We start from the raw sequence: 15,585 nt of genomic DNA, 5'->3' as shown, positions 1-15,585 counted from the left end.
CTACAGGTGGTGAGATAAGCTGCACAACATAATTGACCTTTCAGTATATTGTTGCACACACACCATCTATTTAGCAAATGCCCTTGTTATCAACAGCAGCCTTTTAAACTCACCTTAGCTAACAGGTATGTGAGCTGGTTACTCTGCTGCGCTTAAAATTTCTTTTTTGGTTTGCTACAATGCCTTTTCTGAAACGTTGTCTCCCTCTGCTGGAACACTGACTTCTTTCATTTAATGCCTGCAGACTATAAAAGAGAAACCAACCCAAAAAGTTTGGTTGATTAGTCTGTGGCATTCTTTTAAACTGTTGCTTATGGCGGTCTCTGTGAGCTTCTCAGTGACATTCAGCCATCCAGGTATCCCGCCTGCAGTAGACGGAATGTGGCAATGGAACGCTGGCTGCGCGTGTCATAATAGGCTCTGAGCCTTTATATACCTGCGCACAGCAGCAGCCACCTTCAGTCTGCTGCTGGACAGCCAGCAGCAGCAGCAGCAGCAGGAGAGGTAATTAATCAGCAACCCTCCTGCTAAGGGTAGACAGCTGCTCGTTCCACCCCCCCCCGCCTTAATTGGTTCTCCTCCCTTCCAACGGTGTTGAGGCGGGTGGGAACAGCCGGGGGTTGAGGGTACTGTGCTAAAAGAGGTGGAGTTATGCAGATCTAAAACGCGTGGATTGCAGCAGCAGCAAGCCGAAAAGTGCAGGCATGTGAGGGATCTAGAGGTTGACAGCATGTCTTCTTAACGGGAGTCCAGGTGGCCATCTCCACAAATGGACTTTTCAGAATCCTTGGGTGGCACCGTAGTCGGAAACCAATTCTGGTTATCGCTTCTCGGCCTTTTGGCTAAGATCAAGTGTAGTATCTGTTCTTATCAGTTTAATATCTGATACGTCCCCTATCTGGGGACCATATATTAAATGGATTTTTAGAACAGGGAGATGGAAAAAGAGCTTGCTCTGTCCACTCCACGCATTGACCTGGTATTGCAGTATCTCCAGGACCGGTGCACCCCTTCTTTAATGCAGTTTCTAAAATCAGAAAGAATTGAATTCAATGCTTTTTGTTCATTTTGCTTGTTTGTCGGATTTTGGGATGGACTCTTTGGCTTTGCTTTTCTTCTCCTCATTGGATTTTTCATGTTAAAAGTTGCAGAAGCCAGATGACAAGCTCATTTTGGTTCAACTTCAGCAACTGTGCATTGCATTGCCATGTAATGTAATGTAATGCAATGCTATCTATCTAGCTCTCCCTCTATACTTCCTTTTGGATAAACAGACATATTAGGCAAGCATTTTGGAGCTTTCACCTAAATAACTACAGGTGGTGAGATAAGCTGCACAATATAATTGACCTTTCAGTATATTGTTGCACACACACCATCTATTTAGCAAATGCCCTTGTTATCAACAGCAGCCTTTTAAACTCACCTGAGCTAACAGGTATGTGAGCTGGTTACTCTGCTGCGCTTAAAATTTCTTTTTTGGTTTGCTACAATGCCTTTTCTGAAACGTTGTCTCCCTCTGCTGGAACACTGACTTCTTTCATTTAATGCCTGCAGACTATAAAAGAGAAACCAACCCAAAAAGTTTGGTTGATTAGTCTGTGGCATTCTTTTAATCTGTTGCTTATGGCGGTCTCTGTGAGCTTCTCAGTGACATTCAGCCATCCAGGTATCCCGCCTGCAGTAGACGGAATGTGGCAATGGAACGCTGGCTGCGTGTGTCATAATAGGCTCTGAGCCTTTATATACCTGCGCACAGCAGCAGCCACCTTCAGTCTGCTGCTGGACAGCCAGCAGCAGCAGCAGCAGGAGAGGTAATTAATCAGCAACCCTCCTGCTAAGGGTAGACAGCTGCTCGTTCCCCCCCCCCCCCCGCCTTAATTGGTTCTCCTCCCTTCCAACGGTGTTGAGGCGGGTGGGAACAGCCGGGGGTTGAGGGTACTGTGCTAAAAGAGGTGGAGTTATGCAGATCTAAAACGCGTGGATTGCAGCAGCAGCAAGCCGAAAAGTGCAGGCATGTGAGGGATCTAGAGGTTGACAGCATGTCTTCTTAACGGGAGTCCAGGTGGCCATCTCCACAAATGGACTTTTCAGAATCCTTGGGTGGCACCGTAGTCGGAAACCAATTCTGGTTATCGCTTCTCGGCCTTTTGGCTAAGATCAAGTGTAGTATCTGTTCTTATCAGTTTAATATCTGATACGTCCCCTATCTGGGGACCATATATTAAATGGATTTTTAGAACAGGGAGATGGAAAAAGAGCTTGCTCTGTCCACTCCACGCATTGACCTGGTATTGCAGTATCTCCAGGACCGGTGCACCCCTTCTTTAATGCAGTTTCTAAAATCAGAAAGAATTGAATTCAATGCTTTTTGTTCATTTTGCTTGTTTGTCGGATTTTGGGATGGACTCTTTGGCTTTGCTTTTCTTCTCCTCATTGGATTTTTCATGTTAAAAGTTGCAGAAGCCAGATGACAAGCTCATTTTGGTTCAACTTCAGCAACTGTGCATTGCATTGCCATGTAATGTAATGTAATGCAATGCTATCTATCCAGCTCTCCCTCTATACTTCCTTTTGGATAAACAGACATATTAGGCAAGCATTTTGGAGCTTTCACCTAAATAACTACAGGTGGTGAGATAAGCTGCACAATATAATTGACCTTTCAGTATATTGTTGCACACACACCATCTATTTAGCAAATGCCCTTGTTATCAACAGCAGCCTTTTAAACTCACCTGAGCTAACAGGTATGTGAGCTGGTTACTCTGCTGCGCTTAAAATTTCTTTTTTGGTTTGCTACAATGCCTTTTCTGAAACGTTGTCTCCCTCTGCTGGAACACTGACTTCTTTCATTTAATGCCTGCAGACTATAAAAGAGAAACCAACCCAAAAAGTTTGGTTGATTAGTCTGTGGCATTCTTTTAAACTGTCGCTTATGGCGGTCTCTGTGAGCTTCTCAGTGACATTCAGCCATCCAGGTATCCCGCCTGCAGTAGACGGAATGTGGCAATGGAACGCTGGCTGCGCGTGTCATAATAGGCTCTGAGCCTTTATATACCTGCGCACAGCAGCAGCCACCTTCAGTCTGCTGCTGGACAGCCAGCAGCAGCAGCAGGAGAGGTAATTAATCAGCAACCCTCCTGCTAAGGGTAGACAGCTGCTCGTTCCACCCCACCCCCGCCTTAATTGGTTCTCCTCCCTTCCAACGGTGTTGAGGCGGGTGGGAACAGCCGGGGGTTGAGGGTACTGTGCTAAAAGAGGTGGAGTTATGCAGATCTAAAACGCGTGGATTGCAGCAGCAGCAAGCCGAAAAGTGCAGGCATGTGAGGGATCTAGAGGTTGACAGCATGTCTTCTTAACGGGAGTCCAGGTGGCCATCTCCACAAATGGACTTTTCAGAATCCTTGGGTGGCACCGTAGTCGGAAACCAATTCTGGTTATCGCTTCTCGGCCTTTTGGCTAAGATCAAGTGTAGTATCTGTTCTTATCAGTTTAATATCTGATACGTCCCCTATCTGGGGACCATATATTAAATGGATTTTTAGAACAGGGAGATGGAAAAAGAGCTTGCTCTGTCCACTCCACGCATTGACCTGGTATTGCAGTATCTCCAGGACCGGTGCACCCCTTCTTTAATGCAGTTTCTAAAATCAGAAAGAATTGAATTCAATGCTTTTTGTTCATTTTGCTTGTTTGTCGGATTTTGGGATGGACTCTTTGGCTTTGCTTTTCTTCTCCTCATTGGATTTTTCATGTTAAAAGTTGCAGAAGCCAGATGACAAGCTCATTTTGGTTCAACTTCAGCAACTGTGCATTGCATTGCCATGTAATGTAATGTAATGCAATGCTATCTATCTAGCTCTCCCTCTATACTTCCTTTTGGATAAACAAACATATTAGGCAAGCATTTTGGAGCTTTCACCTAAATAACTACAGGTGGTGAGATAAGCTGCACAATATAATTGACCTTTCAGTATATTGTTGCACACACACCATCTATTTAGCAAATGCCCTTGTTATCAACAGCAGCCTTTTAAACTCACCTGAGCTAACAGGTATGTGAGCTGGTTACTCTGCTGCGCTTAAAATTTCTTTTTTGGTTTGCTACAATGCCTTTTCTGAAACGTTGTCTCCCTCTGCTGGAACACCGACTTCTTTCATTTAATGCCTGCAGACTATAAAAGAGAAACCAACCCAAAAAGTTTGGTTGATTAGTCTGTGGCATTCTTTTAAACTGTTGCTTATGGCGGTCTCTGTGAGCTTCTCAGTGACATTCAGCCATCCAGGTATCCCGCCTGCAGTAGACGGAATGTGGCAATGGAACGCTGGCTGCGCGTGTCATAATAGGCTCTGAGCCTTTATATACCTGCGCACAGCAGCAGCCACCTTCAGTCTGCTGCTGGACAGCCAGCAGCAGCAGCAGCAGGAGAGGTAATTAATCAGCAACCCTCCTGCTGAGGGTAGACAGCTGCTCGTTCCACCCACCCCCGCGCCTTAATTGGTTCTCCTCCCTTCCAACGGTGTTGAGGCGGGTGGGAACAGCCAGGGGTTGAGGGTACTGTGCTAAAAGAGGTGGAGTTATGCAGATCTAAAACGCGTGGATTGCAGCAGCAGCAAGCCGAAAAGTGCAGGCATGTGAGGGATCTAGAGGTTGACAGCATGTCTTCTTAACGGGAGTCCAGGTGGCCATCTCCACAAATGGACTTTTCAGAATCCTTGGGTGGCACCGTAGTCGGAAACCAATTCTGGTTATCGCTTCTCGGCCTTTTGGCTAAGATCAAGTGTAGTATCTGTTCTTATCAGTTTAATATCTGATACGTCCCCTATCTGGGGACCATATATTAAATGGATTTTTAGAACAGGGAGATGGAAAAAGAGCTTGCTCTGTCCACTCCACGCATTGACCTGGTATTGCAGTATCTCCAGGACCGGTGCACCCCTTCTTTAATGCAGTTTCTAAAATCAGAAAGAATTGAATTCAATGCTTTTTGTTCATTTTGCTTGTTTGTCGGATTTTGGGATGAACTCTTTGGCTTTGCTTTTCTTCTCCTCATTGGATTTTTCATGTTAAAAGTTGCAGAAGCCAGATGACAAGCTCATTTTGGTTCAACTTCAGCAACTGTGCATTGCATTGCCATGTAATGTAATGTAATGCAATGCTATCTATCTAGCTCTCCCTCTATACTTCCTTTTGGATAAACAGACATATTAGGCAAGCATTTTGGAGCTTTCACCTAAATAACTACAGGTGGTGAGATAAGCTGCACAATATAATTGACCTTTCAGTATATTGTTGCACACACACCATCTATTTAGCAAATGCCCTTGTTATCAACAGCAGCCTTTTAAACTCACCTGAGCTAACAGGTATGTGAGCTGGTTACTCTGCTGCGCTTAAAATTTCTTTTTTGGTTTGCTACAATGCCTTTTCTGAAACGTTGTCTCCCTCTGCTGGAACACTGACTTCTTTCATTTAATGCCTGCAGACTATAAAAGAGAAACCAACCCAAAAAGTTTGGTTGATTAGTCTGTGGCATTCTTTTAAACTGTTGCTTATGGCGGTCTCTGTGAGCTTCTCAGTGACATTCAGCCATCCAGGTATCCCGCCTGCAGTAGACGGAATGTGGCAATGGAACGCTGGCTGCGCGTGTCATAATAGGCTCTGAGCCTTTATATACCTGCGCACAGCAGCAGCCACCTTCAGTCTGCTGCTGGACAGCCAGCAGCAGCAGCAGCAGGAGAGGTAATTAATCAGCAACCCTCCTGCTAAGGGTAGACAGCTGCTCGTTCCACCCCCCCCCCGCCTTAATTGGTTCTCCTCCCTTCCAACGGTGTTGAGGCGGGTGGGAACAGCCGGGGGTTGAGGGTACTGTGCTAAAAGAGGTGGAGTTATGCAGATCTAAAACGCGTGGATTGCAGCAGCAGCAAGCCGAAAAGTGCAGGCATGTGAGGGATCTAGAGGTTGACAGCATGTCTTCTTAACGGGAGTCCAGGTGGCCATCTCCACAAATGGACTTTTCAGAATCCTTGGGTGGCACCGTAGTCGGAAACCAATTCTGGTTCTCGCTTCTCGGCCTTTTGGCTAAGATCAAGTGTAGTATCTGTTCTTATCAGTTTAATATCTGATACGTCCCCTATCTGGGGACCATATATTAAATGGATTTTTAGAACAGGGAGATGGAAAAAGAGCTTGCTCTGTCCACTCCACGCATTGACCTGGTATTGCAGTATCTCCAGGACCGGTGCACCCCTTCTTTAATGCAGTTTCTAAAATCAGAAAGAATTGAATTCAATGCTTTTTGTTCATTTTGCTTGTTTGTCGGATTTTGGGATGGACTCTTTGGCTTTGCTTTTCTTCTCCTCATTGGATTTTTCATGTTAAAAGTTGCAGAAGCCAGATGACAAGCTCATTTTGGTTCAACTTCAGCAACTGTGCATTGCATTGCCATGTAATGTAATGTAATGCAATGCTATCTATCTAGCTCTCCCTCTATACTTCCTTTTGGATAAACAGACATATTAGGCAAGCATTTTGGAGCTTTCACCTAAATAACTACAGGTGGTGAGATAAGCTGCACAATATAATTGACCTTTCAGTATATTGTTGCACACACACCATCTATTTAGCAAATGCCCTTGTTATCAACAGCAGCCTTTTAAACTCACCTGAGCTAACAGGTATGTGAGCTGGTTACTCTGCTGCGCTTAAAATTTCTTTTTTGGTTTGCTACAATGCCTTTTCTGAAACGTTGTCTCCCTCTGCTGGAACACTGACTTCTTTCATTTAATGCCTGCAGACTATAAAAGAGAAACCAAGGCAAAAAGTTTGGTTGATTAGTCTGTGGCATTCTTTTAAACTGTTGCTTATGGCGGTCTCTGTGAGCTTCTCAGTGACATTCAGCCATCCAGGTATCCCGCCTGCAGTAGACGGAATGTGGCAATGGAACGCTGGCTGCGCGTGTCATAATAGGCTCTGAGCCTTTATATACCTGCGCACAGCAGCAGCCACCTTCAGTCTGCTGCTGGACAGCCAGCAGCAGCAGCAGCAGGAGAGGTAATTAATCAGCAACCCTCCTGCTAAGGGTAGACAGCTGCTCGTTCCACCCCCCCCCCCGCCTTAATTGGTTCTCCTCCCTTCCAACGGTGTTGAGGCGGGTGGGAACAGCCGGGGGTTGAGGGTACTGTGCTAAAAGAGGTGGAGTTATGCAGATCTAAAACGCGTGGATTGCAGCAGCAGCAAGCCGAAAAGTGCAGGCATGTGAGGGATCTAGAGGTTGACAGCATGTCTTCTTAACGGGAGTCCAGGTGGCCATCTCCACAAATGGACTTTTCAGAATCCTTGGGTGGCACCGTAGTCGGAAACCAATTCTGGTTATCGCTTCTCGGCCTTTTGGCTAAGATCAAGTGTAGTATCTGTTCTTATCAGTTTAATATCTGATACGTCCCCTATCTGGGGACCATATATTAAATGGATTTTTAGAACAGGGAGATGGAAAAAGAGCTTGCTCTGTCCATTCCACGCATTGACCTGGTATTGCAGTATCTCCAGGACCGGTGCACCCCTTCTTTAATGCAGTTTCTAAAATCAGAAAGAATTGAATTCAATGCTTTTTGTTCATTTTGCTTGTTTGTCGGATTTTGGGATGGACTCTTTGGCTTTGCTTTTCTTCTCCTCATTGGATTTTTCATGTTAAAAGTTGCAGAAGCCAGATGACAAGCTCATTTTGGTTCAACTTCAGCAACTGTGCATTGCATTGCCATGTAATGTAATGTAATGCAATGCTATCTATCTAGCTCTCCCTCTATACTTCCTTTTGGATAAACAGACATATTAGGCAAGCATTTTGGAGCTTTCACCTAAATAACTACAGGTGGTGAGATAAGCTGCACAATATAATTGACCTTTCAGTATATTGTTGCACACACACCATCTATTTAGCAAATGCCCTTGTTATCAACAGCAGCCTTTTAAACTCACCTGAGCTAACAGGTATGTGAGCTGGTTACTCTGCTGCGCTTAAAATTTCTTTTTTGGTTTGCTACAATGCCTTTTCTGAAACGTTGTCTCCCTCTGCTGGAACACTGACTTCTTTCATTTAATGCCTGCAGACTATAAAAGAGAAACCAACCCAAAAAGTTTGGTTGATTAGTCTGTGGCATTCTTTTAAACTGTTGCTTATGGCGGTCTCTGTGAGCTTCTCAGTGACATTCAGCCATCCAGGTATCCCGCCTGCAGTAGACGGAATGTGGCAATGGAACGCTGGCTGCGCGTGTCATAATAGGCTCTGAGCCTTTATATACCTGCGCACAGCAGCAGCCACCTTCAGTCTGCTGCTGGACAGCCAGCAGCAGCAGCAGCAGGAGAGGTAATTAATCAGCAACCCTCCTGCTAAGGGTAGACAGCTGCTCGTTCCACCCCCCCCCCCCCGCCTTAATTGGTTCTCCTCCCTTCCAACGGTGTTGAGGCGGGTGGGAACAGCCGGGGGTTGAGGGTACTGTGCTAAAAGAGGTGGAGTTATGCAGATCTAAAACGCGTGGATTGCAGCAGCAGCAAGCCGAAAAGTGCAGGCATGTGAGGGATCTAGAGGTTGACAGCATGTCTTCTTAACGGGAGTCCAGGTGGCCATCTCCACAAATGGACTTTTCAGAATCCTTGGGTGGCACCGTAGTCGGAAACCAATTCTGGTTATCGCTTCTCGGCCTTTTGGCTAAGATCAAGTGTAGTATCTGTTCTTATCAGTTTAATATCTGATACGTCCCCTATCTGGGGACCATATATTAAATGGATTTTTAGAACAGGGAGATGGAAAAAGAGCTTGCTCTGTCCATTCCACGCATTGACCTGGTATTGCAGTATCTCCAGGACCGGTGCACCCCTTCTTTAATGCAGTTTCTAAAATCAGAAAGAATTGAATTCAATGCTTTTTGTTCATTTTGCTTGTTTGTCGGATTTTGGGATGGACTCTTTGGCTTTGCTTTTCTTCTCCTCATTGGATTTTTCATGTTAAAAGTTGCAGAAGCCAGATGACAAGCTCATTTTGGTTCAACTTCAGCAACTGTGCATTGCATTGCCATGTAATGTAATGTAATGCAATGCTATCTATCTAGCTCTCCCTCTATACTTCCTTTTGGATAAACAGACATATTAGGCAAGCATTTTGGAGCTTTCACCTAAATAACTACAGGTGGTGAGATAAGCTGCACAATATAATTGACCTTTCAGTATATTGTTGCACACACACCATCTATTTAGCAAATGCCCTTGTTATCAACAGCAGCCTTTTAAACTCACCTGAGCTAACAGGTATGTGAGCTGGTTACTCTGCTGCGCTTAAAATTTCTTTTTTGGTTTGCTACAATGCCTTTTCTGAAACGTTGTCTCCCTCTGCTGGAACACTGACTTCTTTCATTTAATGCCTGCAGACTATAAAAGAGAAACCAACCCAAAAAGTTTGGTTGATTAGTCTGTGGCATTCTTTTAAACTGTTGCTTATGGCGGTCTCTGTGAGCTTCTCAGTGACATTCAGCCATCCAGGTATCCCGCCTGCAGTAGACGGAATGTGGCAATGGAACGCTGGCTGCGCGTGTCATAATAGGCTCTGAGCCTTTATATACCTGCGCACAGCAGCAGCCACCTTCAGTCTGCTGCTGGACAGCCAGCAGCAGCAGCAGCAGGAGAGGTAATTAATCAGCAACCCTCCTGCTAAGGGTAGACAGCTGCTCGTTCCACCCCCCCCCCCCGCCTTAATTGGTTCTCCTCCCTTCCAACGGTGTTGAGGCGGGTGGGAACAGCCGGGGGTTGAGGGTACTGTGCTAAAAGAGGTGGAGTTATGCAGATCTAAAACGCGTGGATTGCAGCAGCAGCAAGCCGAAAAGTGCAGGCATGTGAGGGATCTAGAGGTTGACAGCATGTCTTCTTAACGGGAGTCCAGGTGGCCATCTCCACAAATGGACTTTTCAGAATCCTTGGGTGGCACCGTAGTCGGAAACCAATTCTGGTTATCGCTTCTCGGCCTTTTGGCTAAGATCAAGTGTAGTATCTGTTCTTATCAGTTTAATATCTGATACGTCCCCTATCTGGGGACCATATATTAAATGGATTTTTAGAACAGGGAGATGGAAAAAGAGCTTGCTCTGTCCATTCCACGCATTGACCTGGTATTGCAGTATCTCCAGGACCGGTGCACCCCTTCTTTAATGCAGTTTCTAAAATCAGAAAGAATTGAATTCAATGCTTTTTGTTCATTTTGCTTGTTTGTCGGATTTTGGGATGGACTCTTTGGCTTTGCTTTTCTTCTCCTCATTGGATTTTTCATGTTAAAAGTTGCAGAAGCCAGATGACAAGCTCATTTTGGTTCAACTTCAGCAACTGTGCATTGCATTGCCATGTAATGTAATGTAATGCAATGCTATCTATCTAGCTCTCCCTCTATACTTCCTTTTGGATAAACAGACATATTAGGCAAGCATTTTGGAGCTTTCACCTAAATAACTACAGGTGGTGAGATAAGCTGCACAATATAATTGACCTTTCAGTATATTGTTGCACACACACCATCTATTTAGCAAATGCCCTTGTTATCAACAGCAGCCTTTTAAACTCACCTGAGCTAACAGGTATGTGAGCTGGTTACTCTGCTGCGCTTAAAATTTCTTTTTTGGTTTGCTACAATGCCTTTTCTGAAACGTTGTCTCCCTCTGCTGGAACACTGACTTCTTTCATTTAATGCCTGCAGACTATAAAAGAGAAACCAACCCAAAAAGTTTGGTTGATTAGTCTGTGGCATTCTTTTAAACTGTTGCTTATGGCGGTCTCTGTGAGCTTCTCAGTGACATTCAGCCATCCAGGTATCCCGCCTGCAGTAGACGGAATGTGGCAATGGAACGCTGGCTGCGCGTGTCATAATAGGCTCTGAGCCTTTATATACCTGCGCACAGCAGCAGCCACCTTCAGTCTGCTGCTGGACAGCCAGCAGCAGCAGCAGCAGGAGAGGTAATTAATCAGCAACCCTCCTGCTAAGGGTAGACAGCTGCTCGTTCCACCCCCCCCCCCGCCTTAATTGGTTCTCCTCCCTTCCAACGGTGTTGAGGCGGGTGGGAACAGCCGGGGGTTGAGGGTACTGTGCTAAAAGAGGTGGAGTTATGCAGATCTAAAACGCGTGGATTGCAGCAGCAGCAAGCCGAAAAGTGCAGGCATGTGAGGGATCTAGAGGTTGACAGCATGTCTTCTTAACGGGAGTCCAGGTGGCCATCTCCACAAATGGACTTTTCAGAATCCTTGGGTGGCACCGTAGTCGGAAACCAATTCTGGTTATCGCTTCTCGGCCTTTTGGCTAAGATCAAGTGTAGTATCTGTTCTTATCAGTTTAATATCTGATACGTCCCCTATCTGGGGACCATATATTAAATGGATTTTTAGAACAGGGAGATGGAAAAAGAGCTTGCTCTGTCCACTCCACGCATTGACCTGGTATTGCAGTATCTCCAGGACCGGTGCACCCCTTCTTTAATGCAGTTTCTAAAATCAGAAAGAATTGAATTCAATGCTTTTTGTTCATTTTGCTTGTTTGTCGGATTTTGGGATGGACTCTTTGGCTTTGCTTTTCTTCTCCTCATTGGATTTTTCATGTTAAAAGTTGCAGAAGCCAGATGACAAGCTCATTTTGGTTCAACTTCAGCAACTGTGCATTGCATTGCCAAGTAATGTAATGTAATGCAATGCTATCTATCTAGCTCTCCCTCTATACTTCCTTTTGGATAAACAGACATATTAGGCAAGCATTTTGGAGCTTTCACCTAAATAACTACAGGTGGTGAGATAAGCTGCACAATATAATTGACCTTTCAGTATATTGTTGCACACACACCATCTATTTAGCAAATGCCCTTGTTATCAACAGCAGCCTTTTAAACTCACCTGAGCTAACAGGTATGTGAGCTGGTTACTCTGCTGCGCTTAAAATTTCTTTTTTGGTTTGCTACAATGCCTTTTCTGAAACGTTGTCTCCCTCTGCTGGAACACTGACTTCTTTCATTTAATGCCTGCAGACTATAAAAGAGAAACCAACCCAAAAAGTTTGGTTGATTAGTCTGTGGCATTCTTTTAAACTGTTGCTTATGGCGGTCTCTGTGAGCTTCTCAGTGACATTCAGCCATCCAGGTATCCCGCCTGCAGTAGACGGAATGTGGCAATGGAACGCTGGCTGCGCGTGTCATAATAGGCTCTGAGCCTTTATATACCTGCGCACAGCAGCAGCCACCTTCAGTCTGCTGCTGGACAGCCAGCAGCAGCAGCAGCAGGAGAGGTAATTAATCAGCAACCCTCCTGCTAAGGGTAGACAGCTGCTCGTTCCACCCCCCCCCCCGCCTTAATTGGTTCTCCTCCCTTCCAACGGTGTTGAGGCAGGTGGGAACAGCCGGGGTTTGAGGGTACTGTGCTAAAAGAGGTGGAGTTATGCAGATCTAAAACGCGTGGATTGCAGCAGCAGCAATCCGAAAAGTGCAGGCATGTGAGGGATCTAGAGGTTGACAGCATGTCTTCTTAACGGGAGTCCAGGTGGCCATCTCCACAAATGGACTTTTCAGAATCCTTGGGTGGCACCGTAGTCGGAAACCAATTCTGGTTATCGCTTCTCGGCCTTTTGGCTAAGATCAAGTGTAGTATCTGTTCTTATCAGTTTAATATCTGATACGTCCCCTATCTGGGGACCATATATTAAATGGATTTTTAGAACAGGGAGATGGAAAAAGAGCTTGCTCTGTCCACTCCACGCATTGACCTGGTATTGCAGTATCTCCAGGACCGGTGCACCCCTTCTTTAATGCAGTTTCTAAAATCAGAAAGAATTGAATTCAATGCTTTTTGTTCATTTTGCTTGTTTGTCGGATTTTGGGATGGACTCTTTGGCTTTGCTTTTCTTCTCCTCATTGGATTTTTCATGTTAAAAGTTGCAGAAGCCAGATGACAAGCTCATTTTGGTTCAACTTCAGCAACTGTGCATTGCATTGCCATGTAATGTAATGTAATGCAATGCTATCTATCTAGCTCTCCCTCTATACTTCCTTTTGGATAAACAGACATATTAGGCAAGCATTTTGGAGCTTTCACCTAAATAACTACAGGTGGTGAGATAAGCTGCACAATATAATTGACCTTTCAGTATATTGTTGCACACACACCATCTATTTAGCAAATGCCCTTGTTATCAACAGCAGCCTTTTAAACTCACCTGAGCTAACAGGTATGTGAGCTGGTTACTCTGCTGCGCTTAAAATTTCTTTTTTGGTTTGCTACAATGCCTTTTCTGAAACGTTGTCTCCCTCTGCTGGAACACTGACTTCTTTCATTTAATGCCTGCAGACTATAAAAGAGAAACCAACCCAAAAAGTTTGGTTGATTAGTCTGTGGCATTCTTTTAAACTGTTGCTTATGGCGGTCTCTGTGAGCTTCTCAGTGACATTCAGCCATCCAGGTATCCCGCCTGCAGTAGACGGAATGTGGCAATGGAACGCTGGCTGCGCGTGTCATAATAGGCTCTGAGCCTTTATATACCTGCGCACAGCAGCAGCCACCTTCAGTCTGCTGCTGGACAGCCAGCAGCAGCAGCAGGAGAGGTAATTAATCAGCAACCCTCCTGCTAAGGGTAGACAGCTGCTCGTTCCACCCCCCCCCCCGCCTTAATTGGTTCTCCTCCCTTCCAACGGTGTTGAGGCGGGTGGGAACAGCCGGGGGTTGAGGGTACTGTGCTAAAAGAGGTGGAGTTATGCAGATCTAAAACGCGTGGATTGCAGCAGCAGCAAGCCGAAAAGTGCAGGCATGTGAGGGATCTAGAGGTTGACAGCATGTCTTCTTAACGGGAGTCCAGGTGGCCATCTCCACAAATGGACTTTTCAGAATCCTTGGGTGGCACCGTAGTCGGAAACCAATTCTGGTTATCGCTTCTCGGCCTTTTGGCTAAGATCAAGTGTAGTATCTGTTCTTATCAGTTTAATATCTGATACGTCCCCTATCTGGGGACCATATATTAAATGGATTTTTAGAACAGGGAGATGGAAAAAGAGCTTGCTCTGTCCACTCCACGCATTGACCTGGTATTGCAGTATCTCCAGGACCGGTGCACCCCTTCTTTAATGCAGTTTCTAAAATCAGAAAGAATTGAATTCAATGCTTTTTGTTCATTTTGCTTGTTTGTCGGATTTTGGGATGGACTCTTTGGCTTTGCTTTTCTTCTCCTCATTGGATTTTTCATGTTAAAAGTTGCAGAAGCCAGATGACAAGCTCATTTTGGTTCAACTTCAGCAACTGTGCATTGCATTGCCATGTAATGTAATGTAATGCAATGCTATCTATCTAGCTCTCCCTCTATACTTCCTTTTGGATAAACAGACATATTAGGCAAGCATTTTGGAGCTTTCACCTAAATAACTACAGGTGGTGAGATAAGCTGCACAATATAATTGACCTTTCAGTATATTGTTGCACACACACCATCTATTTAGCAAATGCCCTTGTTATCAACAGCAGCCTTTTAAACTCACCTGAGCTAACAGGTATGTGAGCTGGTTACTCTGCTGTGCTTAAAATTTCTTTTTTGGTTTGCTACAATGCCTTTTCTGAAACGTTGTCTCCCTCTGCTGGAACACTGACTTCTTTCATTTAATGCCTGCAGACTATAAAAGAGAAACCAACCCAAAAAGTTTGGTTGATTAGTCTGTGGCATTCTTTTAAACTGTTGCTTATGGCGGTCTCTGTGAGCTTCTCAGTGACATTCAGCCATCCAGGTATCCCGCCTGCAGTAGACGGAATGTGGCAATGGAACGCTGGCTGCGCGTGTCATAATAGGCTCTGAGCCTTTATATACCTGCGCACAACAGCAGCCACCTTCAGTCTGCTGCTGGACAGCCAGCAGCAGCAGCAGCAGGAGAGGTAATTAATCAGCAACCCTCCTGCTAAGGGTAGACAGCTGCTCGTTCCACCCCCCCCCCCGCCTTAATTGGTTCTCCTCCCTTCCAACGGTGTTGAGGCGGGTGGGAACAGCCGGGGGTTGAGGGTACTGTGCTAAAAGAGGTGGAGTTATGCAGATCTAAAACGCGTGGATTGCAGCAGCAGCAAGCCGAAAAGTGCAGGCATGTGAGGGATCTAGAGGTTGACAGCATGTCTTCTTAACGGGAGTCCAGGTGGCCATCTCCACAAATGGACTTTTCAGAATCCTTGGGTGGCACCGTAGTCGGAAACCAATTCTGGTTATCGCTTCTCGGCCTCTTGGCTAAGATCAAGTGTAGTATCTGTTCTTATCAGTTTAATATCTGATACGTCCCCTATCTGGGGACCATATATTAAATGGATTTTTAGAACAGGGAGATGGAAAAAGAGCTTGCTCTGTCCACTCCACGCATTGACCTGGTATTGCAGTATCTCCAGGACCGGTGCACCCCTTCTTTAATGCAGTTTCTAAAATCAGAAAGAATTGAATTCAATGCTTTTTGTTCATTTTGCTTGTTTGTCGGATTTTGGGATGGACTCTTTGGCTTTGCTTTTCTTCTCCTCATTGGATTTTTCATGTTAAAAGTTGCAGAAGCCAG

General features: G+C 45.2%; 12 non-coding genes across 12 annotated transcripts; all 12 read left to right on the top strand.

Moving 5' to 3' along the window:
- Positions 1 to 822: 822 nt before the first annotated feature.
- Positions 823 to 1,013, top strand: LOC141190159 (U2 spliceosomal RNA). Its single transcript, XR_012264192.1, has one exon. It is a non-coding gene; the product is annotated as a U2 spliceosomal RNA (small nuclear RNA).
- Positions 1,014 to 2,134: 1,121 nt separating this feature from the next.
- On the top strand, positions 2,135 to 2,325 carry LOC141190158 (U2 spliceosomal RNA). Its single transcript, XR_012264191.1, has one exon. It is a non-coding gene; the product is annotated as a U2 spliceosomal RNA (small nuclear RNA).
- Positions 2,326 to 3,442: 1,117 nt separating this feature from the next.
- On the top strand, positions 3,443 to 3,633 carry LOC141190156 (U2 spliceosomal RNA). Its single transcript, XR_012264189.1, has one exon. It is a non-coding gene; the product is annotated as a U2 spliceosomal RNA (small nuclear RNA).
- Positions 3,634 to 4,754: 1,121 nt separating this feature from the next.
- Positions 4,755 to 4,945, top strand: LOC141190155 (U2 spliceosomal RNA). The gene has a single exon (XR_012264188.1). It is a non-coding gene; the product is annotated as a U2 spliceosomal RNA (small nuclear RNA).
- Positions 4,946 to 6,065: 1,120 nt separating this feature from the next.
- LOC141184389 (U2 spliceosomal RNA) lies at positions 6,066 to 6,256 on the top strand. Its single transcript, XR_012259149.1, has one exon. It is a non-coding gene; the product is annotated as a U2 spliceosomal RNA (small nuclear RNA).
- A 1,121-nt stretch (positions 6,257 to 7,377) lies between these two features.
- LOC141184324 (U2 spliceosomal RNA) lies at positions 7,378 to 7,568 on the top strand. The gene has a single exon (XR_012259090.1). It is a non-coding gene; the product is annotated as a U2 spliceosomal RNA (small nuclear RNA).
- Positions 7,569 to 8,691: 1,123 nt separating this feature from the next.
- LOC141184323 (U2 spliceosomal RNA) lies at positions 8,692 to 8,882 on the top strand. Its single transcript, XR_012259089.1, has one exon. It is a non-coding gene; the product is annotated as a U2 spliceosomal RNA (small nuclear RNA).
- A 1,122-nt stretch (positions 8,883 to 10,004) lies between these two features.
- On the top strand, positions 10,005 to 10,195 carry LOC141184322 (U2 spliceosomal RNA). The gene has a single exon (XR_012259088.1). It is a non-coding gene; the product is annotated as a U2 spliceosomal RNA (small nuclear RNA).
- Positions 10,196 to 11,316: 1,121 nt separating this feature from the next.
- Positions 11,317 to 11,507, top strand: LOC141190154 (U2 spliceosomal RNA). Its single transcript, XR_012264187.1, has one exon. It is a non-coding gene; the product is annotated as a U2 spliceosomal RNA (small nuclear RNA).
- A 1,121-nt stretch (positions 11,508 to 12,628) lies between these two features.
- LOC141190153 (U2 spliceosomal RNA) lies at positions 12,629 to 12,819 on the top strand. Its single transcript, XR_012264186.1, has one exon. It is a non-coding gene; the product is annotated as a U2 spliceosomal RNA (small nuclear RNA).
- Positions 12,820 to 13,937: 1,118 nt separating this feature from the next.
- Positions 13,938 to 14,128, top strand: LOC141190152 (U2 spliceosomal RNA). Its single transcript, XR_012264185.1, has one exon. It is a non-coding gene; the product is annotated as a U2 spliceosomal RNA (small nuclear RNA).
- Positions 14,129 to 15,249: 1,121 nt separating this feature from the next.
- Positions 15,250 to 15,440, top strand: LOC141184516 (U2 spliceosomal RNA). Its single transcript, XR_012259264.1, has one exon. It is a non-coding gene; the product is annotated as a U2 spliceosomal RNA (small nuclear RNA).
- The last annotated feature ends 145 nt before the right edge of the window (positions 15,441 to 15,585 follow it).

The sequence above is a fragment of the Phyllobates terribilis genome, unplaced genomic scaffold, assembly GCF_046119375.1.
Source record: "Phyllobates terribilis strain yellow unplaced genomic scaffold, ASM4611937v1 Scaffold_40__1_contigs__length_11209783, whole genome shotgun sequence".
NCBI classification, from domain to species: domain Eukaryota; kingdom Metazoa; phylum Chordata; class Amphibia; order Anura; family Dendrobatidae; genus Phyllobates; species Phyllobates terribilis.
The sequence above is the reverse complement of the archived record's forward strand: the minus strand, read 5'-3'. Positions and strand labels throughout refer to the sequence as shown.